The sequence below is a fragment of the Lissotriton vulgaris genome, chromosome 3_1 (assembly GCF_964263255.1).
Source record: "Lissotriton vulgaris chromosome 3_1, aLisVul1.2, whole genome shotgun sequence".
Taxonomy (NCBI): Eukaryota; Metazoa; Chordata; class Amphibia; order Caudata; family Salamandridae; genus Lissotriton; species Lissotriton vulgaris.
The window spans coordinates 1,571,172,292-1,571,188,013 of NC_141689.1; positions in this window are offsets into that span (position 1 = coordinate 1,571,172,292).

Below are 15,722 nucleotides of genomic sequence, written 5' to 3' on the forward strand. Positions count from 1 at the left end.
CCTGGTCTCAAAGGAGGTCCTTGAAGAGACTTTCTGGATGGCAGACAACATTGTTGAATGCCATCTAGGATGTCAGTCAACAACTAATAGACATAATTACCCTCCTGGATGGCATGAACTCTCCCATGTCTGCTTTACAGGTCAATGTACTTACTCCAAGAGCCTTCTATGAGACCAGGTACTTCCCCCACACCTGTAACTATTACTACTTGTACCCACATTTCCAGCTTCCAACATTCCCACACCTGCCCCTTCCATACTCCTGCCCTCATTTCACATTTCACCGCATTGTCACCTTTCCACACCACCTCTACACCTCTCAGAAACATTACTCTTGCCCAACAACACTCAAAACACTAAACCCTTCCATACACACAAACTCTTCCATTCACCCAAACCCTCCATTCCACCAAATGCTCCCCGGCACCTACATCCACCCACCCCAAGCCTTCTCTGCTCCCTTATCAACCCACTCCCGAGACTTCCCTGCTCCTACATCCTCCCATAACCCTAACCTCTCCCATGCTCTTACAAACTCCCATTCCCCCAACCACTTCCCAGTACCTAAAATCTCCCATCCTCAAACTCCTCCCCTACACCTACATCCTCCCATACCCCTAAACCCTCCCAAGCTCATATATCCTCTCATACTCTCAAGTCCTCCTGTAGTCATAATCCTCACTTACCCCAAGCACTTCCAAACCCCCAAACCCCCACATCCAACAATCTTCTGAATCACACAAACCTCACCATCCCTGTTCTCCTCAGAAGCACCTGGATCTTCCCTCTCTATGATAATTCTAAAGACCCCACCCCTTCTAAGGATCAGGTGCCTGGAAATCATCAGCTCCAGGAGGATGGAGAGTCAACTGGGAAAGCAAGGACTCTGACTGGAGGCTCATGGCAACTTAAATTAATGGACTGTGAGGGGGCACTATTTATTGTATAACCCCTGACCATACTTTCTAATTATTTACACCGATCTCTTAGTAGAAGATTTCATCTTCCCCATTTTATATGAAAATTATAATTGTGAAAATGTGTCAGTTGGTTATATCAAATTACATTGTGTTTATTAAATGTCTAAACATGTACCATATATGTAAAAATCACACCCTTTTTTGTAGGGGTTTTATGATCCCTGTGCACTTTATTCCCTGCTAAACAGGAATAAAGTGGCTATTGTCCATGTGAAGAAATGTCCCTGTTTTTTTATGCTAAACACCATTTTCTTCAGATTTGTATTGGTGTTTTGTAACTATGGATACTAGGGCACCGCAGTCCTATGCCCATTGTATGTGGCCCGACATCTAAAATAGGTAGAAATTGTCAAAAAGCAGATTATTATTTTTCACTTTCTTATGAGATCATATTATATCTGCTACAAACTTTAACCGTAGCATGGGAAGTTAAATTTTACCTGTGCACTGCACCAGTTATTGTGCCATCCAGTACGGTGACCCTGAACATATGGCTTTGGGCTTACCAGTTTTAGCCTGATTGTGGCAGTTTAAACATGCAACCCACCATTCCAAATAACTCTTTTCAGGAATAAAACAATCAATTTAAATATTAGTAAGTCACCCCTATTTAGGCCCTGTTGACCTCAAGGGTGGTGCAGGGTATTTAAAAGTGGGACATGTAGACATTTAATATTATAATGTCCCTGCAGTCACAAGCACCCCCACAAGCTGTTTCCACTGTTGCAGGCCCTGGCTGTCTATGAGAAAACTTGGGTAACAATTTTAAAAATGTGCTATCTTGAGTTTGGGACCAACCATCAAATAAATTACCACTATTTTAAAATATTTATTAACAATCAAATTCTATGATGAACTAGGGTTTTTAAATAAACAGTTTTGGAAAGTAACTTAAATAAAATTATGTTTTCCATGCCTGGAGTTACTGGAGGCTAATTCCCCTTCCATGCTCATGACGGAACGGTTCCGTCATGAGCGTCGGTTGGCCTGTGCTCATGACGGAACCGTTCCGTCATAGTTCCATAAACCCAACGGAATGTTCGACACAGCGCAGGAATTTGCACCGCGCTGAAGCGGTTAACTCTCCATAAATTCCCAGCCTGTATATGGCATCAACGAGGTGTGGGTGAAGTGAGATATTTATTTCAGGAGCTACACAGTAGGTCATTGCGATTGACAGGTTTCCATGAATGGGCTGGGAGTACCACTCTGAGCTCAATAGAATGGTGGGGTCCTTCCATCCTGTTGGCACCACAATGTCAAATATTGCAGGGCTATTTGAGTCACATGTAACATTTTGCCATACTTGAAAGGGATCAAACAGGAAGCCAGGAACATTCTTGTATATGCCTGTCTAGAGTTGAGGATCCTGCTTTTATCTTACCAGACCCAGGTCTCCTGTTCTTTTTGGGAACAGGCCTGCTTCAATCTGGATTTTAGTGTTATTTGTGTGTGGACACTGTTGATTTCCATAGTCCCCACCTCAGCCAGCAAAGTCGAATATTATTGTGGCTGAAGACTTTGGTCATCTTGGCATTGCTCAGGCACATGGCTTTTTGTGACTGTTTGAGGTAAATCTAACAGAAATCACAGAGAAAGTGGGTAGGATTGCACCCGGGAACTTAGACCCAATTGGTTATGTAAGATCCAGGAGTCGCCCTCAACCACTAACTGGAGCTAGGCATAAATATGGCACCCCAAGGCCCTTCCTCTGAACACTGCTGTATGTGACCCGAGAGGAACCCAGTATGGGTGGACCTGATCCCTATTGTACAGCAGACAAAGAAATGGACGGACTCAAAAATAAGCAAAAATCCTTTTTGCTGAAGGGACCTTTTGACCAGTTGCAAAAGGACCTGGATGGTGATATCTGCAAGAGAAGGTCCTAGCTCTTAAGTATTATGTCTGAGGAAGCCTTAGAAGAGACCTTTAGGAGCTGTTAACAGAGGACTGAAAAGATAGGACTTTGATTTTCTTTTCAATATTTAGCTTCCATATTTTCACTAGGACCAAACCACGTAATGCATCCAAAGAAGGCTCCATCACGATCAGCCTGTAACGGTGCCTAGGCCCCAGACTAATGCTTCCATAGACAATGATTGATGCTTTGTGGTTTTGGGCAATATTACAATTAATAAATTGTAATTAAAATATATACAGTTGCCCTTATAGGATTTAGAACTTTGTTATTGTAATATATAAATTAAATAATTATTTACATGTTTTAAATTTCACAATTTATATATATATATATATATATATATATATATGGTTTTGCTGAATATAAAGTTTTCAGCTCTGTCTGTGCCTAATTACGAGGGATTAATATACTTTGTTTGTATATTTATTTTAATTTTTTAATAGGCATTAATAATTCATATATTAAACATGTATAAATAAATACATTATAGTGAAATCAAAGACAAAAAATGACCTCTCACCTGACCTTGTCCCCATTAGCACGACAGACACTTCTGGTGGGTGGTGCCAAGTACGTCCTCGTATCTGGCACCTCCGATAAGAAAAAACTTAAGAGTTCACCGTGGAAGTGACCTTTCCGTCTATAAAAGCAAAGAGCATCAATCCTTTTCAATAGATTAATGCGCATTTAAAACGCCGGTTAGAGAATGCAGCAGACATGAGGTCCCATGAGGTCATGTATCACCTCACTTCGTCTGAAAGGCTTGAAAAACAACGCTGCTGTGTGGTCCCAACCACGTTTTTCCTTGTTAATTTTCTGTCAGCCATTGCTAATGTAAAAAACATGCAGAAGCTCAGATAGGCTTTCATGCGTGAAAAAGTGCAAGACCCTGTTTTTAGGGAACACTGCTCCATCGCAGGCAGAAAAAGGCACACATGTTTAAAGTTTGAAAGTCTTGTTTGGGCAAAAATGTACTTGCGAGTCACACATTGCGCAGCACTCATTAAATAAAAATAATGGCTCACTGTACATTGAAGTCAAAGAAGTGGTTCAATGTATTTTTGAAGTCCCAGATCTTGATGTTGAAACTTCATGAGATGGGGTACAGCACACTTTTGTGGGGGCTGTCCAATGTAATGCACACCGGTGGGGCTGCTCAGCGCGCTGTTGTTGTACCTGTGTCATTTGTCCCCTTTATAGCACAATGTCTTTAGAGAGATACACATGTGTGGCTTCTTGTGACTTCTTTTTGTAGCGTCTTGTTCCTGTTGCGTGCACCCGTCGTCTCATCCATGTAGTAGCTTCTTCCCAACATGTTGTAGAAGGTATCTTTAAGTCTCTTCAGGCTACTTGTACCAACTGTAGAGCGTGGGATGGACTCCAACTTGTCGCCAAAATTAATGTAGTAATGAAGTCATGCTGGTATGTGGTAATCCAAGTAGGTTTATTTAGGTAAGTAGACAGGTAGTATAGATCTTCAGTAAGTCCTTATAAACAGGTATATAAGTCCTGTAGCGCAACCTGTAGATCATCATTAACAGCCCCATCAGGAGCAGCCTGCTAGCTGCTCAGCCCCATCCACCAACTGTCATCACTCATCCAGTCACACATGCATTTCACTCATAGCCCATTCTCCAAACATTCCACTCAGAACACTCACACAGGCTAAGCAGCTAGGAACAGGGTAACATAGGAGAGAAACCATAACATCAGAATACTACAAGAACTCCGTCCACAGAGGGGAAGCAATTTGACAGAGTTTCTTCCGTCAACCATCCCCCATCTCTAAATCAGATGGGCAGACCTCCATGGTGGCGAACGGGTCAACAGATGGTTTTTGACTACTGCACCTATCTGCCAAATTCTTAATCAGCCCCAAAGTTATATAGTGATTGTTAGACCTGTCTGCTTCTGAGGGTCCTCTCACAACTATGATTTATTTTGTCCCCTTTGGCCTCTGAGTGTTATTATTTTTTTTTATGTCCACTCAGATTTTTGGTTGTCAGCATTGACTGTGGGGCTAGGTGTTCCTTGAGTAGGACGTTCTGCCTTACCCTTGAGGCCTAGTCATCCACATGAAAATTTAGTGAGATCCAAGAAAACCTAAAATGGAGTCCACCAACTGTCATAACGGTCATCACAACCAAGCTGACCCATTGACTTGCATTAGGAAGGTTCTAGAACCCACCAGCACCTTCTAGCAGCCAGGACCCAGCCTATATAAGGTCGAGACCAGGGTGGCAATTTTAGGTGTGAACTGACCGGAAAGAGAGCAAGGTGGACCAGGGCAGGAGGGAGGCAGACTTGTGAGGAGGACAGCGCTTTCATCAGTAAAGATCGTCCTGTGGGTCAGCTGAATACTTGTATTGACGCTACCCCTCTGAGACTGACCAAACCTTGTCCTAGAAGTGAATTACTACTCCTGAAGCAAGACCCCACACTGTTTACAGAAGTCTGGTTTCTGGGGAAGTAAATCAAGGTCTGCCTGCCATATCGCAAAACAAGTTCCCCTCATAACCCTGTGGTGAAGATTGCCCAAGGAATAACAGGGTTGCAACGTGTGTGGAGATTCTGCACTTACTGCGAAGAGAAGTCGGCGCTTCAGTAGCATACCGGCGGCATGGGGAGCCCATCTCCTCAGAATCGTGGTCGACGGCGGTGGATGCGGAGGCGTGGCTGAGCCCAGAGTGACGGAGGCGCCTGGGCGGAAGGAGGAAGTCTGAAGTGACGGAAGGAGGAAGACGGGCGGAGACAGAGCCCCGGCCCAGGGTGCCGACAGTGACGTGAGAAGTGGCTGAGCCCAGAGCGTCGGAGGTGAGGCGGAGGAGGAGCCAACCCTCAGAAGTCTGCGGGGAGAAGCAACCGCTGTGGACGCATCGCCTGGTTAGCACTGCGGAGGAAGATCGGAAGCGCCCACAGGTCCCAGGGTGAAGAAAACCTTCTCTGGTGACAGAGCGAGGGAGCGCCGCCCGTGAGAGACTTCCGCGGTGAGAGCCTAACACCGCTAAAGTAAGCTGGGGGAGTGACCGGGAGAGGGAGGCGGAGCATTATCAAAGTGAAATCAACCACCAAGCAGTAGTGACACCACAGGAACAGCCTGACAGTGGAACTCCACCCTTCGACGGCTGGCCCTGACCTAAAAAGAGAGCTAAGGGTCACTGAGGAGTGTGAAAAGGGGAGACGTGGCCCAGAGTTAACTGATCGTGTGGTAGGCTATATCTGGAGGGTTATTTCAAAAGCCTTAGGGTAGTAGCTGAATAATCCATCAACGTGAAGGGGGTTATTGAGGAACCAGATCACCACTGATAAGAGCTGGGCAGTTGAAACATGTTGTGAATGTTCCAATAATATAACTGTCTTCTCTTAAAGTTCTAGTTGATGGTGGCATTGTTCAGGATAACTGTGGGGGAGGTCTGCTGTTTAACTGAGGCCTTAGGCTAATGCTGAGACTGCGTACCAAGGGTAACGTACCATACAGATTAAACGTTGAGGTGCATTTACGTAGTTTGTAGCCTTTGTCACCTGCTCATTTACTGTTAGGAAAAGTCTCTGCTGTTGCTACAGATGATCCATATATGATATATGAAAGAAAAGTATTGAAAAACTCTGTAATAAGAATGTAAATGAATGCTGCTTAATGACACTGCAAAATTCTGCTTGTAATCAAATGTAAGCATTTATCTGATTTAAAGGAAAAGAAAAAGATACAAAGAGAAACTTTTATAAAAGGTACTGGTATTTTTCTATATTGGTGTGGTGTCCTTTATTTTTAGTGGTAAGGCATTGAGTTACTGTGAGTGAATTGTAAGCATTACATGCAAGCCTTGGGGTTTTAGCAACTCCCGCTCTGTGTCAGGCTACCCTATGTAGTCTAGGATTCCCTCGGTCTAACATAATTGGTGTTTCAGCGGTGGGATCACGGATTTGTGCTTACACTCACTTTGTAGTAACGCAGTGCTTACCACGGGTCTACACCTGGAGTTTTCTCCAAGTGGTCTCCCAAATGTATATTTTGATTTTCCAAATTTACTCCTGGTGGTGGGTGGAGGTTAGCCTCAGATTACGCTTCTTAGTTCTCTCCCGAGTGCCCATTTGATACCATATCTGAAAAATGGAATTAAACCTTGAAGAGATAGAGACCTACACTGTGGCCCAACTTAAAGAGTGGTGTCAACGACAGGGGGTGTTCTTCAAAAAAGGTGCCAAGAAAAGTGAGTTACAGACAAGCTTGAGGGCATGGGTGGAAGCTCATACAGAGGAGGAACAGGACACAGAAGAGAGTGATAGAGACACTGTCCTTGGGACAGGGATGCTGTACCAAACTGAAGGGGGAATCTGCTGACAGGCCCAGGACACTTTCAAGGGAGGGCAGCAGTGTCTTAGTGAGGAGTTTTACTGACGTCGAGCTGGAAGACAGGAGGGAAGAGAGGAGACTGAAATTGGAGTTAGCTAGATTAGAAATGGAGCGGGAGGACAGGAGGTTGGCCCACGAGCGAGCAATAAAGGAGCTAGACCTGCAAGCCTTAACATTAAGGTCCCCCAATCCAAATAATGGTGGCAGCGAAAACAAAGAGATCGCCAGAGAACCCAGACCCTATTTACCCAAGGATGTCATTGCTAGCTACACCCCAGGTGATGATATTGCCAAATGGTTAGCCGCCTATGAGGTCTCCTTAAGGGCCCATGGGATCTTGGAAACCCACTGGGGGGGTGGGCTGTATAAGTACATGTCACCTGCTGGCAGGGATACCTTGTTGGCTCTGGAGCGGGATGAGCAAACCCACTACCCTACAATGAAAGTGGCGCTGGTGAAAAAGTTTGGACTAACCCCCGAAAAATACTGACAAAAATTTAGGGGAAGTCATAAACTAAGTACACAGAATTGGGTGGATTTCTTAGATTACGCGAAGAAAGCCTTGGAGTGTTGGGTGAAAGGCAGCGAGGTAGGGGATTATGAATGTTTATAAAACCTCATACTCAAGGAACACCTACTCGAGAAATATTTTCCCGAGCTGCGACAACACCTGGTGGACAGCAAGCTGACCAGCCCCAGGAAGCTTGCTGAGGAGGCGGACATCTGGGCTAGTACCCGGGTGTCCTCGAAGGGGACTGGAGGGGATTCCCATAAGACTGGACAGGGCGCCCCCCAGAAGAAAGAGGGGGGAGATAACAAAAGGGAGTTCTCAAAAGGTCCCCAAAATACTTCACAAGGAAGGGGCAGAGGATTCATCCCTAAGGTTAACCCACCCCGCAATCCTAATCCTGGCCAAAGCCAGCAGCCAAGGGTTGTCCATTGCTTTGAGTGTGGTGGTGTGGGACACTATAAAGGAGATGTGAAATGCCCAAAAAGACCACCCCCTCCCACTGGAGGAAAAGCCCCGGGAATAACTAGTGTAGTGCTCGGGGAGGAGATGCCTTTGGATAAGGGAGGGGAGCGGGCGGGTGTCACTTTAGTGTCCCTGGGGGATAAGGAGATGGTGCCAAAGACCCAATTGCCCTCAAATACTACCAAGTATGAGCAGTGGGTCACCATCAATTGCCATAGACGGGAGGCTCTGCGAGACGGTACACAGACAAAATATCGATTTTTAAATATCGATATGCAGAAATATCGAAGTTTAAATATCGATATACAAAAATATCAAAGGTAAGTAATATCGACAGTCTAAATATCGATATTGGTATGATATCAGTAATATCAAAGTTGTAAATATCGATGTTAACCCCTTAAGTGCTGCCTCGGTGCGTTGGCCGACGGCAGCACTACCTCCCCAGTGCTGCGCACGACCATTGAACGTCCATTCAGCACTAGTTCGAATGGACAGCGCAGCACTGAGGAGGGAATTGCGCCGCAGCTATGAGGTTAATAATATCGAAATTAATAACTTTGATGTTACTAATATCAATTTTTAAATAAATTTAGTGTATATTATATTGTATTTATTATGTTTTATTATTTATTTTTAATGTTATTTTATTAAATATTGTATTTTACTACTGTAGCGGGTTGTGGGTTTATAGGGGAATAGGGTGGGAAGTAATTTAATTATGTTAAATTAATTATTAATTATTAGGAATTATTAATTAATTAATTGAGAATTAATTTTAAATTATTTTTAATTAATTTATTAATTGATAAATATGTTCTGTAGCGGGTTTATAGGGGAATAGGGTGGGAAGTAATTTAATAATAATTAATTAATTGATATATGTTTGTACATATTTTAATTAATAATTAATTGGTAATTAATTTCTATTAATTACTTAATTAATTATTATAATTTTTTTCATATTTATAATGATTAATTAGTTGGTAATTAATTATTATTAATTATTTAATTAAATTAATTATAGTAATTTTTATATATAATTTATTGTTATTTTTAATTAATTAATTGTGCTAAATAATATTAATTTTTAAATTAAATTAATTACAGCAAATGTGCTAATATATTTACTTTATTGTTATTGTTAATTAATAATTAATTGGTAATTAAATAATATTAATTAATTTTGGGGACAGGGGTATTTTTAGGGTTCAGGGTCAGTTTTCAGTTCATGGGTACAGGGGTATTTTTAGGGTTCAGGGTCAGTTTTCAGTTCATGGGTAAAGGGGTATTTTTAGGGTTCAGGGTCAGTTTTCAGTTCATGGGTAAAGGGGTATTTTTAGGGTTCAGGGTCAGTTTTCAGTTTTTGGGTAAAGGGGTATTTTTAGGGTTCAGGGTCAGTTTTCAGTTCATGGGTACAGGGGTATTTTTAGGGTTCAGGGTCAGTTTTCAGTTCATGGGTAAAGGAGTATTTTTAGGGTTCAGGGTCAGTTTTCAGTTCATGGGTAAAGGGGTATTTTTAGGGTTCAGGGTCAGTTTTCAGTTTTTGGGTAAAGGGGTATTTTTAGGGTTCAGGGTCAGTTTTCAGTTTTTGGGTAAAGGGGTATTTTTAGGGTTCAGGGTCAGTTTTCAGTTTTTGGGTAAAGGGGTATTTTTAGGGTTCAGGGTCAGTTTTCAGTTCATGGGTAAAGGGGTATTTTTAGGGTTCTGGGTCAGTTTTGGGTTTTTGGGGTACAGTCGTACAGGGTAAAAATTAAATAAATTTAAATTAAATCAATTAAATGAAATTACAAAATATAAAATTACATTAAATTATTAAGTTTTTAATTTATTTTAAATGTATATGTATTAGTTTTAATTTTTTAATTATGTTTTAATATTTTTATTTAATATTTGTAACATTATATGTATTTTATAATTATTTTAACATTATAATTAATACATTTAAAAAAACGATATTTTTTATTTCGACATTTTTGTACTACGATATTATTTTTTCGATATTTTTGTACTTACCTTGTTAGGGATAGGATTCCGATATTTTTGACTTCGATATTTTTGTCCCGATATTTTTGTATGTCAATATTTTTAATTTCGATATTTAGTCAGACATTCCTGCGAGACACAGGAGCCAGTATGACTATGGTGAGGAGTCATCTGGTGTCTCCGGAGCAGGTCATCCCAAATGTACTCCATCCTGCTGTGATGGCTGACAGCAGATTGGGCCACTATCCCGTGGCCGAGGTACCCTTTGAGTGGGGAGGGGTTGCAGGTTCACTTCGAGTTGCCGTAAGCCCTGCCGTGCCTGTTGATTGCCTGTTAGGAAATTATATGGAGCACAATGCTTGGAGGGAGGTGGAATACCGGACTCATTCTGAGATGCTGGGTACACCTGACTGGGCCTGTGTCAGCACAAGGTCCGCGACTACCTGGAGGGGGAGTTCGCTTACGCTGGAGCCTGGAACAATGGCCCAGCCCGCTGCCAGGGAGGAGAAGGACAGTAGGCAGGAGGAACCTGCCTCAGCATCTCTACCTCGTGAGATAGATGGGCCACCTGCGGAGGTGGATCTGGAGTCCACGGAGGAGGATGTTACTTCCCTGGAGAACCTACCCATCCCTGTTGAGTGACATGTGGAGGGAGGTCCATCCAGGGAGGAATTCTGCAAAGCTCAAAAGGAGTGTCCTACTCTTGAGGGGCTGCGGCAACAGGCCAAAGCCCAGGCAGCAGGGAACATTGTGGGGAACTACCAGATTTACTGGGAGGATGGACTCCTCTACAGTGAGGCCAAGGCACCCGGACATGGTTCCTCCAGGGCCTTGGTGGTCCCTCAATGTTTTAGAGCCCTTCTTCTAGAACTGGCTCATGAGATACCCTTGGCGGGACACCTAGGACAGGACAAGACCTTTGCCCGGCTTGTCCCCCACTTTTACTGGCCTCGGATGAGAGTGGCGTCTGATACCTACTGTCGGACGTGTGTGTCTTGCCAAGCCAGTGGGAAAACAGGGGTGAAGCTGAAGGGTCCCCTGGAACCACTCCCGGTCGTTAGCACCCCCTTTGAAAGGGTGGGCATCGACATTGTAGGGCCATTGGATCCACCAACTTCAGCTGGTCACAGGTTCATCCTGGTTCTAGTGGATCATGCCACACGGTACCCAGAGGCAATTCCTCTGAGGACCATTACTGCACCTGCAGTCGCAAGGGCCCTGATGGGGATCTTTAGCCGAGTGGTTTTCCCCAAGGAGGTTGTGTCCGACAGGGGGAACAACTTCCTATCAGCTTATATGCGGGCTATGTGGAAGGAGTGTGGTGTTACCTATCGGTTTACCACTCCTTATCACCCACAGACCAATGGTCTTGTGGAAAGGTTTAATAAAACCTTGAAAGGCATGATAAGAAGTCTGCCTGAGAGCCTGCGGAGGAAATGGGACGTCCTCCTTCCTTGTCTCTTGTTTTCCTACAGGAAAGTGCCACAGAAGGGAGTGGGCTTCAGCCCCTACGAACATCTGTATGGGCACCCTGTACGGGGACCTCTCAGCCTGGTCAAGGACGGATGGGAAAAGACTCCCAGGAAGCTTCCCCAGGACGTGGTGAGCTACATGCTGGCCTTCCAGAGCCAAATGGCCAAGTTGTGGAAGCAAGCTTCTGACAACTTGGAAGCCAGCCAAGCAGTAATGAAGGAGTGGTATGACCACAATGATCACCCAGTGGAACTGGAGCCTGGACAAAAAGTGTGGGTGATGGAGCCTGGAGAGCTAAATGCCCTCCAGGATCATTGGACAGGCCCCTTTGAGGTATTGGAGAAAAAGGGTAAGGCCACTTACTTGGTGGACCTTAAGACCCCGAGACAGCCCCACCGGGTGCTTCATGCCAATCGCCTCAAACCACACCATGAGAGGCCCGAGCTTGTCTTAATGATGGTGACCGATAGAGCAGAGGAAGAGGAAAGCGAACCTCTCCCTGATCTTTTCTCATCTCAGAAGAAGGATGGGTCGGTGGAGGGAGTGATTCTCTCACCATCCCTGACTCCTGAACAGCAGAGAGATTGCCAAAAAAATCCTGGAGCAATTTTCTTTACTGTTCTCCCTTGTCCCGGGTAGGACCCACCTGTGTACCCATGATGTGGACACAGGAGACAGCCCACCTGTGAAGTCTAAGATCTACCGGCTGTCAGACAAGGTGAAGGCCAGCATCAAGGGTGAAGTCGCTAAGATGCTGGAGCTGGGAGTGATAGAACCTTCCAATAGCCCTTGGGCCAGTCCGGTGGTCTTGGTACCAAAAGCAGCCCCACCAGGCACCACACCTGAATTAAGATTCTGTGTGGATTACCGAGGACTAAATTCAGTAACAAAGACTGATGCTCATCCGCTCCCCAGGGCGGATGAAGTCATTGACCGGCTGGGAGCTGCCCAATATTTAAGTACCTTTGACCATACTTCAGGGTACTGGCAGATCTCCCTTACTGATGGAGCAAAGGAAAGGTCAGCCTTCTCCACGCCTCAGGGTCCCTACCAGTTCTGTGTGATGCCCTTTGGGCTCAAGAACGCCCCTGCCACTTTTCAGCGGCTGGTGAACAAGGTCCTTTCTGGTATGGAAGCTTTTTCTGCTGCTTATCTGAATGACATTGCTGTCTTCAGTAGTAGCTGGGAGGATCATTTGCAACACTTGCAAGCTGTTCTCCAGGCCCTGCAACAGGCTGGCTTGACAATCAAGGCCAGCAAGTGTCAGATCGGGCAGGGGTCGGTGGTGTACCTAGGCCACTTGATGGGCAGAGGGACGGTGCAGCCCCTCCAGGCGAAGATCGAGGCTATCATGGCCTGGGAGCCCCCCAAGACTCAAACTGAGGTCCGAGCCTTCCTGGGCCTCACTGGATACTACCGTCGCTTCGTGAAGGGGTATGGAACCATAGTGGCCCCCCTCACTGAACTTACTTCTAGGAAACAACCCCGACGGGTAGTCTGGACGGAGGCTTGCCAGCGAGTCTTCGTGTCTCTAAAACAAGCATTGTGCACTGCTCCAATACTCAGGGCCCCTGATTTTTCAAGAGAGTTCATTGTCCAAACAGATGCATCAGAACATGGCATTTGGGCAGTGTTATCGCAACTGAATGATGAGGGCTTGGATCAACCCGTGGTATTCCTATCCAGGAGACTACTCCCCAGGGAACAGAGGTGTAGTACTATAGAGCGGGAAGCCTTTGCGGTGGTTTGGGCTCTGAAGAAGTTGCGTCCATACCTATTTGGCTCGCACTTCCTGGTTTAGACCGACCACCGCCCCCTTCGTTGGCTGATGCAAATGAAGGGGGAGAATCCCAAGTTGTTGAGGTGGTCCATCTCCCTACAGGGAATGGACTTCCGGGTGGAACATCGGCCTGGAGAGAACCACGCCAACGCAGACGGTCTTTCTAGGTATTTCCGCCTTAGTGATGAGAACTCCCAAGGGATTGGGTAGTTCTCCCCACTTTCCGCTGGGGGGGACGCGTGTTAGACCTGTCTGCTTCTGAGGGTCCTCTCACAACTATGATTTATTTTGTCCCCTTTGGCCTCTGAGTGTTATTATTTTTTTTTATGTCCACCCAGATTTTTGGTTGTCAGCATTGACTGTGGAGCTAGGTGTTCCTTGAGTAGGACGTTCTGCCTTATCCTTGAGACCTAGTCATCCACATGAAAATTTAGTGAGATCCAAGAAAACCTAAAATGGAGTCCACCAACTGTCATAACGGTCATCACAACCAAGCTGACCCATTGACTTGCATTAGGAAGGTTCTAGAACCCACCAGCACCTTCTAGCAGCCAGGACCCAGCCTATATAAGGTCGAGACCAGGGTGGCCATTTTAGGTGTGAACTGACCGGAAGGAGAGCAAGGTGGACCAGGGCAGGAGGGAGGCAGACTTGTGAGGAGGACAGCGCTTTCATCAGTAAAGATCGTCCTGTGGGTTAGCTGAATACTTGTATTGACACTACCCCTCTGAGACTGACCAAACCTTGTCCTAGAAGTGAATTACTACTCCTGAAGCAAGACCCCACACTGTTTACAGAAGTCTGGTGTCTGGGGAAGTAAATCAAGGTCTGCCTGCCATATCGCAAAACAAGTTCCCCTCATAACCCTGTGGTGAAGATTGCCCAAGGAATAACAGGGTTGCAACGTGTGTGGAGATTCCGCACTTACTGCGAAGAGAAGTCGGCGCTTCAGTAGCATACTCGCGGCGTGGGGAGCCCATCTCCTCAGAATCGTGGTCGACGGCAGTGGATGCGGAGGCGTGGCTGAGCCCAGAGTGACGGAGGCGCCTGGGTGGAAGGAGGAAGTCTGAAGTGACGGAAGGAGGAAGACGGGCGGAGACAGAGCCCCGGCCCAGGGTGTCGGCAGTGACGTGAGAAGCGGCTGAGCCCAGAGCGTCGGAGGTGAGGCGGAGGAGGAGCCAACCCTCGGAAGTCTGCGGGGAGAAGCAACCGCTGTGGACGCATCGCCTGGTTAGCACTGCGGAGGAAGATCGGAAGCTCCCACAGGTCCCAGGGTGAAGAAAACCTTCTCTGGTGACAGAGCGAGGGAGCGCCGCCCGTGAGAGACTTTCGCGGTGAGAGCCTAACACCGCTAAAGTAAGCTGGGGGAGTGACCGGGAGAGGGAGGCGGAGCATTATCAAAGTGAAATCCACCACCGAGCAGTAGTGACACCACAGGAACAGCCTGACAGTGGAACTCCACCCTTCGACGGCTGGCCTCGACCTAAAAAGAGAGCTAAGGGTCACTGAGGAGTGTGAAAAGGGGAGACGTGGCCCAGAGTTAACTGATCGTGTGGTAGGCTATATCTGGAGGGTTATTTCAAAAGCCTTAGGGTAGTAGCTGAATAATCCATCAACGTGAAGGGGGTTATTGAGGAACCAGATCACCACTGATAAGAGCTGGGCAGTTGAAAAATGTTGTGAATGTTCCAATAATATAACAGTCTTCTCTTAAAGTTCTAGTTGATGGTGGCATTGTTCAGGATAACTGTGGGGGAGGTCTGCTGTTTAACTGAGGCCTTAGGCTAATGCTACCAAGGGTAACGTACCATACAGATTAAACGTTGAGGTGCATTTACGTAGTTTGTAGCCTTTGTCACCTGCTCATTTACTGTTAGGAAAAGTCTCTGCTGTTGCTACAAATGATCCATATATGATATATGAAAGAAAAGTATTGAAAAACTGTGTAATAGGAATGTAAATGAATGCTGCTTAATGACACTGCAAAATTCTGCTTGTAATCAAATGTAAGCATTTATCTGATTTAAAGGAAAAGAAAAAGATACAAAGGGAAACTTTTGTAAAAGGTACTGGTATTTTTCTATATTGGTGTGGTGTCCTTTATTTTTAGTGGTAAGGCATTGAGTTACTGTGAGTGAATTGTAAGCATTACATGCAAGCCTTGGGGTTTTAACAACTCCCGCTCTGTGTCAGGCTACCCTATGTGGTCTAGGATTCCCTAGGTCTAACAGTGATTAATGAAGGAACTGAAAAAT